This window comes from Anser cygnoides, chromosome 12, assembly GCF_040182565.1.
Source record: "Anser cygnoides isolate HZ-2024a breed goose chromosome 12, Taihu_goose_T2T_genome, whole genome shotgun sequence".
Classification (NCBI taxonomy): Eukaryota; Metazoa; Chordata; class Aves; order Anseriformes; family Anatidae; genus Anser; species Anser cygnoides.
In genome coordinates, this window is record NC_089884.1 from 2,872,576 (window position 1) to 2,889,426 (window position 16,851).

At 53.6% G+C, this 16,851-nt stretch overlaps 1 long non-coding RNA gene across 2 annotated transcripts; it reads left to right on the forward strand.

Annotated features, from left to right (window-relative positions):
- The first annotated feature begins 3,265 nt into the window (after positions 1 to 3,265).
- Positions 3,266 to 13,496, forward strand: LOC106049258 (uncharacterized). 2 transcript variants are annotated; one of them, XR_010834591.1, is made up of 3 exons: positions 3,266 to 3,569; positions 3,764 to 3,996; positions 12,208 to 13,496. It is a non-coding gene; the product is annotated as an uncharacterized lncRNA (long non-coding RNA). The 2 variants fall into 2 exon arrangements; XR_001214418.3 differs by having other exon boundaries at positions 3,897 to 3,996.
- Positions 13,497 to 16,851: the final 3,355 nt, after the last annotated feature.

Sequence of the window (16,851 nt, forward strand, 5' to 3'; positions counted from 1 at the left end):
TGTTGGCTTTTTTTTTCCACCATTTTTGGCACAGGAGGCTGTAGCACGGGGTGAGGCATTGACCCTTCTGCTCCCGCTTCTGCTCCTGCCTCGTCCATGCGCCTGCACCAGCCCCGCGGCAGCGATAAGCCACATCCCCAGGGATAAGCAATAAAGAGCGAGAGAACTGGGTCAGAGATGAATCCAGCCCTCAGGGGTTTGCAAAAGCGCTGGAAATCTCACAAGGCCGGGCTGCATCTCATGAGATTTCTGACACTTCCCACTTCTGGCCGGGCCAGAAATACCACAAGAACAACGCTGCGTCATCACTCTCGGCGCTGCCTGCGCTTCCCACACTCCCGGCATGGATCATCCCCGCCAGCATCCCTCGGGCACCGCGCTGCTGGCGCTGGGCACAGCCAACAGCACCCCGGGCTGCAGCGCTGCCCGCCGCCCCTTCTCCTCCTTCAAGACCCATGCGCCGAGCAGGAAGGTATTTTTGGCCGAGAAATCAAATGACTCGTCTGTGGATCTGAAGAACTATTTTGGGAGGGGAAGGAGGCGCAGACCCATGCCGTCGCCTGCAGCGGCTCCTCAAGCAGCCCCGGCTGGGCGGCTGCAGAAGGGACGTTGCACTCCCAGCCTGCCCAGTCGCCCCCAGATTAGGAGCCCCTGACGGCCAGGGAGGTTGTGCAATCCCACTGCACACATTTCAGTTCGGTCCTTACCCTTTCCGCCCTCCGGCTGGGTTTGTTATACAGAGGAAGCTTGTTAGGAGCCTTGACAAACAGACAGGAAACCAAGTCTTTCGCTGTGCGTACACATTGTCTGCCAGGGGCTAATTTTGATCAGAAAAAAACAAAAAACAAAAAAAACCCACCTCATTTATTTCTTTTATTTATAAATCCCGAGCCTTTTGCTTTGAAGGCAGACACACATTCTTGTTTTGCTAGGAAACAAGGGCAAGGGGAAGAGCAGCGTGGAGTGGCCGTATGAAATCCGGGCTCTGGTGTTGCTACGGGGTCACGCCAGGCTCGGATGTCCCGTGGGACATCATGGGATGTCATCAGGCAGCACAAGGACAACCCAGAAAGGTGGCACTGAAACTGCGCCAGGGCTCAGGTCAGGCTCTGGGTGAAGACTCGGGAAGTGGAGACCCCACCAAAGACCTCACGGGCACCCCAAGGTGGTGGCGGTGCAAAGGTGATGCCGGGCACGGACCCACGTCACCTGCCCGAGCCCCGAGTGCCCTTGGCGGGTTGTGTGATGGGGACGTGGCACCTCCATCCCACAGCCACCCATGTGCCGTGGCGATGAGGTCTGGTGGCCACCACTTGGGTCAACCCCTGGGGACATCACCACTGGCTTTGGCTGCAAAGTCCCTCCGGTCCCCCTGGTGCCGAGACCCTGGGGCTTCTGAGACACGCAGGAAAATCGGGGGCTCCTTTGGAGATGATTTTTGTTGTTTGTTTTCCACGTGCTGGTGGGTATTTCCAGAGCAAGGTAGTGTGCCACGGGCAGGCAGATATTAGTCACCGCAGCAGACTTTAAAAAGTGAAAACGCGAAGTTGAAAGCAAACGAACCTGCGGCAACTTCCCAAATCCCACCCGAAAAGGAGCAAAACTCACCTAAAAAGGAGCAAAAAAAAGAAAAAAAAAGTAAAAGCTCCAGCATCATTATTTTTGTTGTTGTTTTTGGAGAAACGCCATGCTTTATTCCGAGAAAGGGGAAGCGCCGGGGCCATCGGCTCTGCGGGGCTGTGCGTCCCCCAGCGTCCTCGCCCCCAGAAATTAAAAATGGGGGTGAGCCCCAGCACCCCGGTGGTGCAGAATGAGACATGTTGGTGATGGAGAGGAAGAGAAATGTCCCCTTAGCCCCCACCCTTGCCCCAGTAGGGTTTTGCATGGATGGATCCAAGCACGGGGCAGCTCCATCACGGCACGGCCACGTCCCGCCACCCCGCTTGGTCTCAGCTGTGCCCAAAGGGCCCCCGCCGGCCGTGGCGGCTCTTTTCTTTATTTAACCCTCCCTGGGTGCAGGATCGAGGAGCCACTTCCACATTTCCCCCCACCCCAGGCACGGCTGAAAAGCCCTGGAGCCGTTTCTGCTGCTCCTGCCCGGCCGGCCTCGCTGCAGATGCTCAAACCACACCGTGCGCCTTCGCCCATCCCGGCCCCGGCAGCTGGACACGGCTAAAAATACCGCCCGGCCGCAGGGTTTCCATTCGCCTAGCGAGGGTCCTGCAGCTGGGACCGAGAGGACAGGCTAAAAATAAGGGCACGGCGCGAGTTTCGGCAGGTGCCCCGCCGTGAGCTGAAACTCGGTCCAGGCGAACGGAAGGGCTGAGCCCGTCAAAGGGCTGATTTCTGTTCAGGGAGGCTCAACAGGAGAAATAGGGGTGCCTGGTGGTTCTCGCGCATGGATTTATCAGGGCATCACCACTACCTCCTTGCATCACCGGTGTTTGCAGTTTGGGGCTCACGGCCAAGCCGAGGGGCTGCCTTATTGGGGAGCGGAGTTGCTAAATCCGTGCTGTACCCACAAATCTCTCACTGGGGATGAAAACCTCAGGTCTGGCCCCTTTGCTGCAGCCCTGCAGCATTTCCCAGCTCCTTGCCTCGCGCACCAGGTGCAGGCTGGTGACTATATAGAAGCCCCCTGTAACTGCATGTATGTTTTAAGAGCATCCTTGCAACACAGCTGAGCCCCGTCCTACCGGAGAGGATGCTCCAGCCCGGCAGCCCTTTATCAATTCGGTGGAACATCTCTCTGCTGTATCGAGCTGTGAACACGAGCTGGTGGCATGCCTGAAGGTGTGTGGTCACGGATGAGTCCCCTCCATCCACCACCGAGCCCGGGGGCAGCCCGTCACGGCGCTGTCCCCCTGCCTTGCACAAGCCCCGCTCCTTCTCCTTCCTCACGCCGGGTGAAATCAGAGCTGTTATTTCAAAGAGCAGCTTGTGATTTATCGCTGTAATCTCAACCACAAGTTGAGCTGGCAGGAGTTAGGGGAGCCACGAGGAATAAGTGAAGGGTTAGCTATTTATTTCTGCATCCTCTATGCTCTTGAGGTTTTTATTTCTTCAAGACTAGAGCAAGGAAATATGTGTTTCTGCTGAGTAAAGAGTAGAAAATTAAAAGGAAAAAAAAAAATGCCCGGGATTTGTGCTGAAGCAGCTCGCGCTGGGCAGTTTCTGTGCATGCTGTTTTTTTAAAGAAAAGCAGCTTTCTGAACTCTGAGAAGTAAGGTCATCGTAGGAAGCAGAGGCACCGGCCCCTTCTTGGCAGAAAAATGCCCCAGGAACGAGCACGGGGCTGCGCTGGTGGGATCACAAGCAGATTTAGGGGCTTGCCTTCTCCCTTCCTCCCCTCTCTGCTGCTCCATAAGTTACTTTTATGGCCCTCAGCTGTGAGCCTACCGCAGTCGTTTGGGAAAGCACAGCTTTGCGCTGATGTTAATGGGTCTTTAAATCAGAGGCGCAGCTGAAGGGGTGAATTTGCCAAACTGCTCCTTGCTTCTCCTTCCAGGAAGGGCTGGGCTGTGGGTCTGCAGCCCAGCGTGGCCGAAATTCAGAAAGCTCGCGTGCAGGTCAGAAAATCCCAAACACCAGCAGCCTGTGAAGTAACAGCATTGTCATCTTTATTATTACTACCGTTATTTATTTTGGTCTTTATTTAAGGCTTGAAATTTTATTTCCCCAGCTTTTCTTTGCTTGATGGAGCCCCGGAGGTTTATTTTATGCTAAATGTCAGTGATAGGCATGTTACCTCATGTGATTTCAGAGCCTGGAGATGCAATAACCCCCCAAATTTCCCAGCACGGGAGCTGGTAGAGCCCTTTGCACGCAGGACTCCCAGCTCCTGACCTTCTCAGAAGAAACCCATCGCTTCCTGGCTCCTTTTCCTTATCTTACAGAAGAAAAGGATGTTTTCCAGGCCTGCTGCAGACCGTGGAGGAGGCAGACAACATTTTAACCCAGGCTGAGGAAATGACAAAGCACTAACTCCCCTGCAAGGTACTGGAATAGTTTTCATTAAATGCAATCTTTGCAGCAGCCCTGCAGTTATTTTCCAAACCAAAAAGAAAGAAAAAAAAAATGTTGCTCTTTCTTGGCCTTTCTGGTTTGCTAATCTACTTTGACATTTATTAGCAATTATTTATTTCCTTCCCCGTTGGCTGTTTATGGTGCAATTTTTCAACCAAATAGGCATTACTCAATAATAACCTCTGCAGAAAGGCAATTATGAAATGCGAAGAAGTGCATTGCAGGGGCTGGGGAGAGGGGTCGGGGGCCCCTTCTCGTGCCCGAAATCTCTTCTGGCACCGACAGAGCTGCAGACAGGATGTGACCGGGTTTGGTGCCCTGCAGAGCTCAGTCCTTGTCACCATCCCGTCTGCAAAGGGCGTGGGGACTTCTCCCTGCTATTTGATGCATTGCATGGAGCAGGAGGAGAAAAGCATGGTTAGAAAAATCTGCTTTCAGCCTCTCCTGGGTAATGATTCTCTTTCTCCCCTTTGGGTTTGTTGATGAGGAAGGTTGTAAGAAAACAGGAGCCTTGTTCCTTAATGAAAACGCTCCGTGCTGGGAGACTCCCACGAGTTCCCAGAAAGCCACGAGGTAACGCAGAAACGAAAACCAAGCCCGGGCATCACCCAGCACAGCGCGGCAGGAGTGTTCCCCATTTCGCCCATCCGCAGGGCAGAGCTGCTCGCCTGCCCTGCAAATTCCCCCCCCAGATGGTGACTTTCCTTAGAAGAGATTTCATGCAGCTTCTTGCATGCAAGAAGCCACAGGTTGGGGAAGGGAAATAAAAAGCTTTTTGTTGAAATAATTGGGTTTGCTAGGAAATAAATCTGGTATTTGCACACAGTGCCTGGTTCGGTCACCGCACGCCTTTCCCGGTGGGTGCTGATGGGGAGTTTGGGCATGTTGGTGGGGACCATGGCTGGGGACAGTGTTGGCCCCTCTCATCCCACCCAGCTAGGGGAAAAGATGCAAAACCCATCCCAGAAGCAGCCGGGGTGGGGGGAAGGCAGGAAGCAGCCAGCGAGGGGTGAGAGCACAGCGTGCACTGCTCGAGGGCGGGGGACAGCCCACTCCTGGTTCTGCTTCGCTGCAGCTCTCACCTAAAATAATCAGCCCCGCTGCAGTATTTTTGCTGGTTAGGGCAACTTCATTTTCCGAGCTGTTTCCTGGCCGGGACCCATGCGAGGGCTGTGCACGGCGGCGGTGCTGGGTTATTCAGCACCAAGCACTGCAGAGCTGTAATTTGGGCTGGTTTTGCTGTGTGCTTTCACCCATGTCCCTACACCAGATCTGTCAGATCCATAAAGGCTGGAGATGCAGCACTGCTCTGCTTGCTCAGCACTATGAATTTTTACACTGTGCATGCCGTGGGACCGGCACGGCTGCGGCATATCCAGCAATAGCACGGCGCCAATTATGCAATAAAACCCCTCTGGGTTATGATAAGCTCGTTAAATTATCTGTGTTCTGGCAGACAATATGCCCAAACCTTCTGCAGGCACCAAATGCTCTGTGAGACGAGCTGGAGCTCACCCACCAGCAAGCCCGCGGAGCTGCAGCGATGCGCACGAGCCCTCGAGGACTGCGGGGCCATTCCCTGTTCCTTTCTCTCCATATGCCATGGATCCTATATTCCCCAGGGCTGTGCACGTACCGAGCTAAACCCCGTTTATATTCCACGTTTTCTCTGCACTATAAGGCTCTGGAAACATTTCTCTTTGGATTTGTGGATTCTTGTCCTCCCCAAACAACTCTTTACATCAGATAAAGCGTGAGCATTTGTAGCAGGCATCCTACAGACAGCCTAGGATTTATTTTATCATTATGAATTTTTCTCATTTCTTAGCAGAATTCAAAAGGTCTTAATCTTAATATTGCTTCAAGACAGAGCTGAGATACTAGTGGCTGGCTTGTTTAGTGCCTGGATTTCTTTTTAGCGAATTATTTTTAGTAACTGCCATTGAAAAATGTTCTTTTCTGCTTGTAATAAATATAATAGTGAGAGGAAAAGGTGACTTTTAAGCATGCCAAGGCAATCCCTGAAATTAGGAATGTCAGCTCCTGCTGGAAGGTGTGCCTGGGGAAAATACCCAAATGCTGTGGCTTGGAAAGTGAGCAGTGGAAATATTTGTGCGTATGAACAGGAAGAATCCACAGCCATCGAGAGGCTTTGTGGTGTTAATTAGGGCAGATTGACTAAAAACTGTGTCCGGCAGGAGCTTCGCTCCGATCACAGGGCTGGTCGGGGGCCGGGACTGAGTCAGTATGAGAGCCACGTGCTGCAAGGTTAGAGGAAAAAGAGTAAAGGTTAGAGGAAAAAGAGTATTTAACAGCAGGTGGGATTTTCCACGGCACTGGGTGATGGAGCAGCGGGGCAGCCAGCATTTAATGGGGACCTGGCTGCCTTTTCCCATGCAGGGATGGCACCAGCACCATCTGCAGCTCCTGGAGGATGCTCGGTGGGGTGGGGGCCACTGAAACCTTGCTGGGGTTGCTCTCCCAAGGGCATCCCAGGAAATCTGAAGATACAAACATGGATGGAAAAGCCATTGCTGTGCCAAGGAGACAGCATCCTTCGAAGGTGGAAAATACAGAGGGTGGAAACCCAGCCTTCTCTGTCCTACAAGAGGTCTGGCTGTGCCAGGGGTGCACACCTTGGCACGGCAGCGAGGAGCCCTGCCTCGTGGTGCTCGGCATTTCGGAGAAAGTTTGAGGGCCGTGCAAACCACTTCCTCAAAATTGTCACTGCTCTGTCACCATTGGAAGTGATGAAGGCACCTGCAAAAAATAGATGCGTGCACCGGTTGTCACTGGGGGAAATGCAGGGAAAGCGGGGCCGGTGCCTCCCTGCCCGGAGGGGACGGTGCCCCCAGGTCCCCACGTGTGGCTTCATCTCCTTTGGGTATCTTGACCCGTTCCTGATCTCTTGTTAAGGAGCTGCATCCTCCTGATGCGCTTGGGATAAAGAAACAGGAAGGGTCCGTACATCCCTGTGCCATCAGTGCATTTTGTGGCACGCAGGACTGGCCGCTGGCTGCTCTAGCAGTGCCTCTCTTAGCCCTGGTGCTGCCCTGCCTCTTGCTCTGAACCCCAACATGTCTGTTTTCGTGCTCTTTCCATGGGTTTAATTTGCTATCGTAAATTCAGGTGGTTTTGACGACCTCGCTAGCGAGATGAGCGTGCAGCCCTGGCTGGGCCTTACAGAGCTGCTGCCTTCTGCGGGGAGGGAAGCGGAGCTGGGGCAGTGCACGAGAGAGCATCTCCAGCACCCTGCTCTCGTGAGAGCATCTCCACTGCCCTGCTCTTGTGGCCGAGAGCTGGAGAAAGCAAATCCCCACCGCCTCTTGCTGCATTTCTTTGCAGTGGTGTTTTGGGGCTGCTCTGGCTCTGTCCCTGCTCTCTTGCTCCTTCCTGCACGCCTTCATCCTCTCACCGGGCTCCTCATTTTCAGTGGGCACAAGGAGTTAAAATCTTCCCCGCAGTGGCTGTTTGGTACCCGTGTCTGTAGCACAAAGTGAGAGGGATGGGACCCGTCGCTGCACGCCATCCAGGCGTGTGCTGGAGCTCCCCTCCAGCAAACCCAGTCCCGTGTACAAAGGACACAAACGGCAGGCACTTTGGGCTCGGCCACAGCGGGTAAAAGCCAAAGGAAACCCAGCTGCACCTTCGTCCTTGGAGCAACCCTTCCCTGCCCTCCGTGCCCAGCGTGCTCGGGGAAGGAGGTGGCTTTTCTCCACGGGCGCACAGGTTGGGGCGCTGGGGCGGGAGCACCCCATGGCACGGCTGCAAAGGTGGCTGGCACCTCCGCAGAGGAACAGAGAGCTGCATTTAGGAAGTTAAAGGGGTTCCCTAAAGGGGTGGACTGAGAGCAAGAAGAAGGACAGATTGGTGAAATCCTTGGGGCAGAGCTGCAGGGGCTTGGGGCACCGCTGTCCCCGCTGTCCCCGGGGCCAGGAGGAGCTTGGCCGAGGCACCCGTGGCTGCCGGCACCCAGGTCATGCCGAGCCACATGATCTGCGGGGTCGGAGCAGCGACAACAACAGGAACAATCTGTGGGAGAGGAACTTAGGATGAGCCCAACTTCCCTAAAAGTATAAAAAGACCCCGGGGCCGCAAAGGCATCAACTGCACGTCCCCTCCTCCCGCCGCTGCTGCCGCCTCGCAGCCCTGACGGTTGGAGCCGGCGCTGTCCCGGCGTTGTGCAATATCTCTTCTGTGCTCTTGGCATCGGCTCGCCCCGCTGCTCGCCTTCCCTCCCCGAAAAGGAAACGCAACTGCACCGATGTGCGCGCGCCCTTCTCCAGAAAGCAAACGGCTCACGCAAAAGGAGGGAGCGAGCCTGCTAAAAACACCCCGAATCCCATTAAAGAGCGTCAGGGAAGGAAATTGCGAGGGGTACCTCTGCTTCCTAACAAAAGATACTCGCCCGGCTCAAAGCAGGAGTGGAGCCAATTAATTCTGCCTGCTGAAAAGTCAGGCAGATTTTCGGCACCTTGCTGGCCAGCCAATTGCTTTCAGCAGGTCTTCCTGTGGCGCACGCTCTTCTTTTGTAGAGAAATCCCCCGCAGGTAGTGCACCAGGGAAATGACAGCCTGGAAGGACCAAAAATCCCGTCCTTTGAAAATGAAAAAGTGATTTTGCTCTGCTGCTGGGTGGAGATGAGAGGGAGAGGAGAGGAGAACGGGGAGGGGTAGCGCGTCTGAGCGCCTGCAACGTGAGCCGCGAGCTGCTCGGAGAGGGAGAATTTCCTTTTGGCTGCAGAAGGAAGGGATGGGAAACGCTCCTGGCTGGGTTGCTGCAAGCCCCGTGCTTGTGTGCAGATTTTTTCCTCCATTGGCAAGAGAGATGCAGTCCTCGGGAGCTCACCTCGCTGCCCTCCCTCTTGCTCAGAAGCAAGAACAGAGCAGCTGAGGTCCCTCGGGCAATGTGCCTGCAGGGTGGTGGCCCTGCCAAAGACATGCATTGGCACGAGGTTTTCTCCCAGGTTTTATCTTCATTTTACCCTTGAGAGAAAAATCTCTTTCTGAGAGGGAAATAACGAGGTAAAAAAACCTTGATTGTAAATTCTAGGTTACATCTGGCTGCGAGAAAATCGGTCCTTGCTATGTAGGCAGACTGATGAGAGCAGTGAGGAGAAAACCTCAAAACGTGAGTGTGATTTCAAACCGTAGCCCACGGCCACAGGCAAGGCAGCTGTGGCTTGTGTGTTACAACACTCCTGCTCTCCCTGGTGAGTCACTCGAGCCAGGAGCAGAGATTCCAGGAATTTTGTTTTTTAACTGATAGGAAAGGGGGAAGAAGCAGGCAGAGACTTCAAAATGACCTAAAAATACTCTTTAGAGGTGGACATCCGCTACAAAACTTTGAAAGGGAAGGTCCCCAGCATTTGGGCTGCTCTCCTCCGAATGCCACCTCCTGACGTTGGGAGAGGTCCCAAGACCGAAAAGGAAAGTGAAAGGTGGCAGCCGTGCCCCTTTCCCCCTGAGCAATACTTTTTTCACCTGGACAGCTTGCAAAGAGTGATCGACTGGAAAGGAAACCTCATCTCCCGGCGGCGGTGCCGGGACGGGGACACCCCGAGCTGCCCCACGTGCTGCTGCGTGACCGCCCTCCTCCCGGAGCCCCCTGCCTGCATCTGGACCCGTCCCAGCTGCCGGGGGCCCCCGGGGGATGTGGGGTTTGCCCAGAAGTATGAGAAGGCATTCATAAAACTACTGGGAGGGGGGTTGTGAAAGCCCAGCACTTTTTTTTTTTCCTTTTTTTTTTTTTCATCTAACTAATGACCTTTTTCTTTCCTTTTATTTTCACTTTCAATCTCTCGCCTTCCAGAGGTCAAGTGCTTTAAAAAAAAACTTGGCAGAACTCAAGAGGCAGGATTAATCCCCCTAATTACTTTATCTTTCTGGCCACCACGTCATCTTCCTCTTGCCAAGGTCGGTAATTTTCCTAAATCACCGTATTCCAAAATAACACAAGTCAGACCCTGGAGAGCCCATGAAACTGGTGTTAAAAAGCAAAGCCTTTGCACGAATACCCTCATGTCTCCTCGCCTTTGTCTCTCCGTTTGGAGAATCTTTGCAGTTCTTGTTTTTTTTTTTTTTTAAAAAAAAAAAAGGAAGAGCAAGTCTGATGTAACGGCAGGACTCTGGGAGCTGGAGATTTATGGGGGAAAAAATAACAAGTATCATACAACCCCTGGTAAAGAAACCACCTTGTTAGCAGCCCTGCAGTGAGCATCCATCGCTTTGCTCCTTGAATATGTCTGATTTCGTAGGGTTGTACCCACCTGGGGCAAGGAGCAGGCCGTAAACCCCACCAGCTATGCGTGCTGCTCTCATTAATTAACCTGCCTGCCACCCTGATTAATTAACCCCTGCAGTAGGACGTGGTGCCTCTTATCAGGGCTCGGTGGGAACACATCCTCCCCTCTGCAGTTAAATAGTAACGAGCTGCCCGGGCAGTGGATTTCCAGGAATCTGCCGAGCTAAGGTCATCCCGAGGGATGTGGCACAGGGCTTCTGCTCCGTGCCATGGGACAAGGCTCAAGGGGAAGTTTTCTGTGGGCACCAGCCGTGGCCGAGCTCCCCTAAGGCCAGGTGCTGTGTAGGGGATGCACCTCGGGCTCCTGCCTGGGGTCTTGCAGCCCCATGGCTACACGTTTGTAGGGAAAATCAAGAAGCTGTAGCATTGAGTGGAGGGGATTTCGGCCACCAGGTTTCTGAAAGCTCTTTTGTTGTCATCATCCACGTGAACTTCTTCGGGTGGTGACTTCAGCTCAGGGCCGATGGCAGCAAGCTCTGCCTCGGGAAACTCTGCCCTTCAGGGGTTTATTTCCCGTCCATTCCTCTCCTTTCATGGCTCTTTGTGCTCCTGAAAACAGCTGTTAATCTACCTCCTGCTTCCTTCCAATTATTTAATACCTGTATTTTATTCCTTCTCATTTGTCTTTGTAACAACCCTATTTTTTTTTTTTTTTAGTCCCTCTCATCAGTGTTTTCCCAAGCTCTTGATTGTTTTCTGATTGCTGTAATTCTGCACTATCTTCTGGCACTGAAGCACGGCTCCCCAGAGGGGGAGGCTCATGAATTTATACAGCGACATTACACCGGCTGTATAAAGCCTGGGGCACGATTTTTCGGAGGCTAAAAGCTCGGTGTCCCCCAAGTTTCCCCTCCCTACACCTCTGACTCGGCAGGGCATTTCTCTCTGTGTTCGTCAAGATGAGTTTCAGCCCGGGAGGAAATTTTCCCCATGGTATTAATTTCTTCTTCTTGCAACTGAAGCACGTTTGAGAATTTGTTCCCGAAACTTTCTAATTTTACGTGACGGGGCTGTCAGAAAGAGCGCGCAGAGAAATGAGCTCTTTGGGTGGCTGCACTGCCTTAGAGAGGGTTTTGGGCAAAGGGAAACTCAGCGCCTGTCCCCTCTGCTCGTCAGTCCCACATTTCCTACCTCGGCTCTGGTATATTTTGTGGCAGAGACTCGACCTGGGCCCAAAATGACGTTATTTTGGTCCTCCCCAAGCAGCACCACCGCTCCCGTCGCTTGGCGGAGGACGCTGCCTGCAAAGCAAACAAACGCTTCAGTGAGCTGGTGTCAGGAGAGGCATCTTAAAGGCAGTCAGTATGAGGAAATGCACCGGGGTGCTGGGAAGGAACACGTTCCCTGGCAGCTTATTCATCTCACAGAGACGTCCCGGACCAAGGCTTGGGATCGGGTGAGGTAGGAGCCAAACGTAGCTCTGTGACAGGTCCATTCAAGCAACCCATTTTTCCTCCTCCAACGATTTGTTCCACTTTCTGCTCAAGAATGGAATTAAAAGAGTCACAAAATGTAACGAGAGAGCTCGTTTGTGAAATATTCTGCCTTTTTTGAAGGGCAGAGCTGTGCAGTAAATACTGATAGCTGGATTGAGACGTACACACCCATGTCAGGTTTGGCAATGGGTCGGGGCTCTGGTCCAGGGATCCAGGATCCAGGGATCCAGAATTGGGGCTGGGGCACTGATTTGTCCTGACTGCTTCCCCTAATTCTTGAAAAGGGCAGGTAATTGCAAATCCTGCTGCTGGTTAGAAAAAAAAAAAAAAAAAGCCAGCACTCCTTTGCAGGTCCCCCAGGAAGGATGCTCAAGGTCAGGATGGGAAAGTGGTTTCCTCCGTGGCTTGTTATTTATCAGTCTCATCTACCTCCTCTCTGCAGGATAGGGCAGATTTCTCACCGAGCAGCAAAGGCTGACGTGGGCTGGTTGGCTGGCCATCAGGAAAGGCCCAGAAAGATCAAGTGAAGATGCAAACATCTCCAGTTCTGGAAGGGTTTGGCACCTGGAGGTGGGGTTTGACCTCTGCTGTATGACCTCTGCAGCGTGAATTACCTGGAGAACCCTATCCCTCAGTGCTGGGCTCAACTCCTGCTTGGAAGGTGTAAATGCAGCCTACGGCTTGCAAACAGAAACCAGTGTCTGTCTGCTCCCAAAATTGTGGGTGGGAGGAGGAACTTTCCTCACTTGGATTGGGGTTTGGGGTGATGGTCAGCATTTTTCTCCCATGGTGGTAGCACGACATCACCAACAGGGGTCTGGCTCCATTTTTTGAGTCAAAACCCTGCCCACAGGAGATGTCCCCTCCTGCCCGATGAGTTTTGTCCCCTTTCCTGGCCCCGTGGTGAACCAACGGTGCAGGTCATGGGATGACCTGCCATGGGAGCACACCCACGGCATCTCGCTGCGGTCCAGTCTCACCTTTTATTTTTTTTCGGAGAGGGCAGATTATGACCATAAAAGGGAAGAACGGAATATCGGGTGGGGAGCCCTGCCTCGTTTGGCCGAGCACCAATTCGCGACGGTTTCAGGGGAAATAACCAGATTGGAGTCATTTTCCTCTCCCCCCCGGGCCGAGAATGAAAACCATGCGACAAAACCGCGTGGTTCACCATTGAAACCAGAGCAGGACTTTTTTGTGTCGGCACCTCCTGTTGTTCTTGGTTCCACCTGCGTGAAACTGCAGCAGGGCCCTCACTTCTGCCTGGGCATGGCCGCACGGAGCCGCCGGTTCCCATAAAACCAGCTGGCGCTATCTAGGGTGACATCTCCCAGTGGTGAACTGGGGAGGGGTCTGGTGGTTGGGTTGGCCAGGAACCACAACCTGGTGGCCTTGGGAGTTGGAGAGCCCACGAACCTGCTTCTTGTGCTTCTGTATCCACATCTCCATGTCCTAAAACCGACAGAATAAATTCCGTTCGTGCCTGAACATCCCTTCCACCCAGCTGCCTTGTCACGGCCCTCGCCAGATCATTTCTGTGGTTAAAACTAGGACTTTAATCTCCTGAGGTATTCACCTAAAATGTCCCACCGGCACTGAATTTCAGCATTTAATACACCTGATTAAAAGGATAAGAGGGTTTCCTGGAAACCTTGACAGCCTTGAGTTGGGAGCAGATGTTGGCGGCCAGCAAGGCCCTTGTAAGCAATAAAGCCTTTTTCCTGTTTAATGATTACCCTTCGAAATCTCACGGCCGACTGAGAGCATTTGTGACCGGGAGCTTAGCTGGGTATCAGCTTCACCCTTCTGGGAAGGCCGCACCCAGATAAATTCCTCACTCGTCGCCTTCGCCAGGGGAGGACAACGTGGCGTTAGGGCTCTCGCTGGCTCCCGACTCGTCTCCGAGAGGACGGCCCCGGCGCCACCCTGAGCACACAAGGCAGGGCAGGAGATTGCCACCCCCGCGGGGCGAGCCTCTGCTGGGGAGCACAGCCAGCTGCCTCCGGGCATGAGACAGCAGCCGCCAGGCTGGTCTCGCCGCTGGAGGAGGTTTGTGTTAATCACCTCGCAGAAGAAGTGGCTCTGGCAGCCTTCGGTTCCTTCCTTAAGCTGCAATGGGATTTTTTTTCCCCCCCTTTTCTGGCAGCATCGGGCTGACCGTCTGCTCGTTTTGGGATCAGCGAGGAAGGCCGGGATCGAGGGAGATGCACCTTACAGGCAGCTCATGTTCATGTATAACACATAATATGTAATATATAACACATAATATAACCCTAATCCTCCTCGTCTCCACCCTTCCCTCCCCTTCTCCCTCCTTTTCGGGCAGCTCTTTGCAGAAAAGCCCCGGCTGCTGGCCCTGTACCATCACCCCCCCCTCTCCGCCAGGCTCCTTCCTCTGCTCTTGCCCCGCTCCCGGGTACCTTTGCTCTCCCGTGGCAGCAGTGCCCCGGTTCTCCTCGCTCCACCGCCCGCTACGATTCCTCTCGCCGTTACCACTGCAGCTATTTCTTCAAGCAGCGACCGCAGCGGTGAGCCCCGGGACCTATCGCAGCATCGCAAGCCATGGCCCCACAAAAGCCAAGGGGAACCACAGCACCTTACTCACTGGCACCGGGGCGGTGGTAGCTCATCGCCTCCTTCCCGCTGGGCAGTGGTTTGGGCAGAGGAGGAAGAGATGGCTGTGCTCATTTTGGGGCCGGGTGTCTGCTCTGGGGGATGCTCGCCACCGTGGCCACCAACCCAGCAGCTCAGGTTTATGGGTTATCTGACAGCAGGCTTTGGGTTTGCAGCCCAGGCTGGTTTTGGAGAGCCAAGGTCAGAAGGAAGCACCTTTTGCACAGGAGGGACAAAGGTGGCATTTAAACGTTTGTTATCAGTGTGGTTCAGGGTAACGCTGGTGGTAAAGTGGCTCCGAAAACTGCAGCGGGAGGCTGGGGAAGCCAACGTGACCAAAGGTTTGCGCGGTGGTTTGCTGCCGGCTGCATTTTGGTACGTAGAACTGAATCATCAGGGCTTTGGGTTTAAGCTGCGCTGCTCTGCAGTATGCATGAAAATACCTGCTGGAAGAGCAGCTGAAGTCCTCTGGGCATTTTGGATATACGCTTGTCCTCACAGTACCCCTGGGGTAGAGCTGTGCTGATGTCCCCACTGTGCAGGCAGCAGGACGAGGTGGGGGGACACAGAGGGGTTCACCCAAGGCTGCAAAGAAGACCCATGGCAGAAGCTCAGCTCCCACCCTAACAAGGCTGCAGTCTCCCAGACCGTAGATTTCCTTCCCAGCCTGTTGCTCCTCATCCCAAACCTGCCGCAGGGAGCAAGAAGGAATTGCACAGATGCCTCGGCTGCATTTCGGAGACCCCCCATGGACACCTGCCTGGGTGCCCTGGGATTCCAGCAAGCCCAAGCCCCGAGCACAGCCCTGCTTCTGCCAGCACAGAAGCCTTCAAGGGTAATTTAGACCTTGCAAGGGACAGCACCCCACTGCAAAAGGTTGCTTTTCCCTGGTGGCACGGGGACATCGCCACAGCCCTGCAGCGACGGAGCCGAGCAAGCAGCAGCAGGGCGAAGTACAACAGGCAAATGAGCATCAGAAAAAAAAAAATAATTAAAAAAACAAAACCCCAAATGCTAACTTCACGACAGCTCGGCTGGGCCCCTGTTCCTGTGTTTGCATCGCTGAGGGCTATCTTTACAAGTCGCCCTGCTGCCAGATGTTCCCCCATTTGCATGCGGGGTGAAGGGAAGGGATGCTCGCGGGTCCCAGGGGTGCTGGTGCCGGATGGCGATTGCCACCCAGTGGCTGTGCCTGTGCTGGCTTTCACCCTGCGAGCTCCCTAGGAAAAAAGCCTCATTTCTACATTCACCGGGCTTGCGGCAGCTGATTCCCTCCATCAGGGATCTCGGTGCAGGGCTCAGAGCTATCTACCACATAATTGAGTTGATATTACCCATAAAAAGCATGCTTAATAAAAAGATTTACTCCTTTTGCCTACAGCAAGGCTATTCTTAACCCCCACAGTAAACCTTCTTACCCTTGTTTCCCCTATCAAATGGTAAACAAGCCTCACCTTCACACAGACACCTCCCCAACATGCTTAATTGACCGTGGCCCCTTTCAAATCAGCAGGGTGCACCTTGCTCTCGTTAATGAAGCTCATTAAGAACAGGGTGCTGGGGAAGGAAGTGCTTTTGCTGCATTTATCTGATGCTTCAGTTGCTGGAGCAGAAGGTCGTGCACCTTGCAGGTCCCATAACCTACGTGCTGGGGCTGCGTGTGTTTACCAAGGGGCCGAGCTACTTGTTTGTTCCTTTTTATCGTTTCTGCTCTAGCTATGGGGCCAGCCTATTCCATAATGTGGTTTTAGACGTCTGCACCGCATCCCTTGAAAACGGGCTGAGTGGGTTGTAGCTGTCTGAGCCTGCCTGCAGATTTTCTGTAAAGCTTGCTATTGAGCAGAAATTACTCGATTCCCCAGCTGGGGGAAGACATGTGGGGAATCAGGCTGTCTGTTCAGGTGCAATATCATTTCTTGCATGGAATTTGGGAGGACCCCAGTGCTCTGTGTGGGTTTAAGTCTATGCCCAGAGCCATGAGACTCAGCTCTGCTCTACCTCCCAGGCCAAACCCTCATGCTGGTCCTGAGGGGGCTCTGAGCCTGGTTAAGAAGAATTTTTTCTGTGCAAAGCTCCCTGTGCTCTGCAGCACAGCCTGGTCCCTCCTGCAGGACAGCGTTCGTGGGAACTGCTCAGCCACTGCTAAACTTTCTCTCGGTGCAGAGCTTCTTCCCTGTTGCTCCTTCATGTCAGCATTTAGTTTACGCTTGGTTCATCTGGAGGAAAAAAAAAAATTCAGAAAGTAGCAGTCTCCAAACCATTTCCTCTTTCTGAGATACGTTGCTGAGCCAGAAGACAAACACCGCTGCTTGGGTTCGACAGAGCTCTGACCACGCCATCTGCTCCAGCTCCTTTGGGCTGGGTTTTGGGGGGGGGATGAAATCAGGATTTTTGTTATATAATAGCCCAAGGCTGCTATAAATGTGAACCAGAGCGGTGGTGTGGAAAGCAGGAGCCTGTGCCTGCTGCCTGG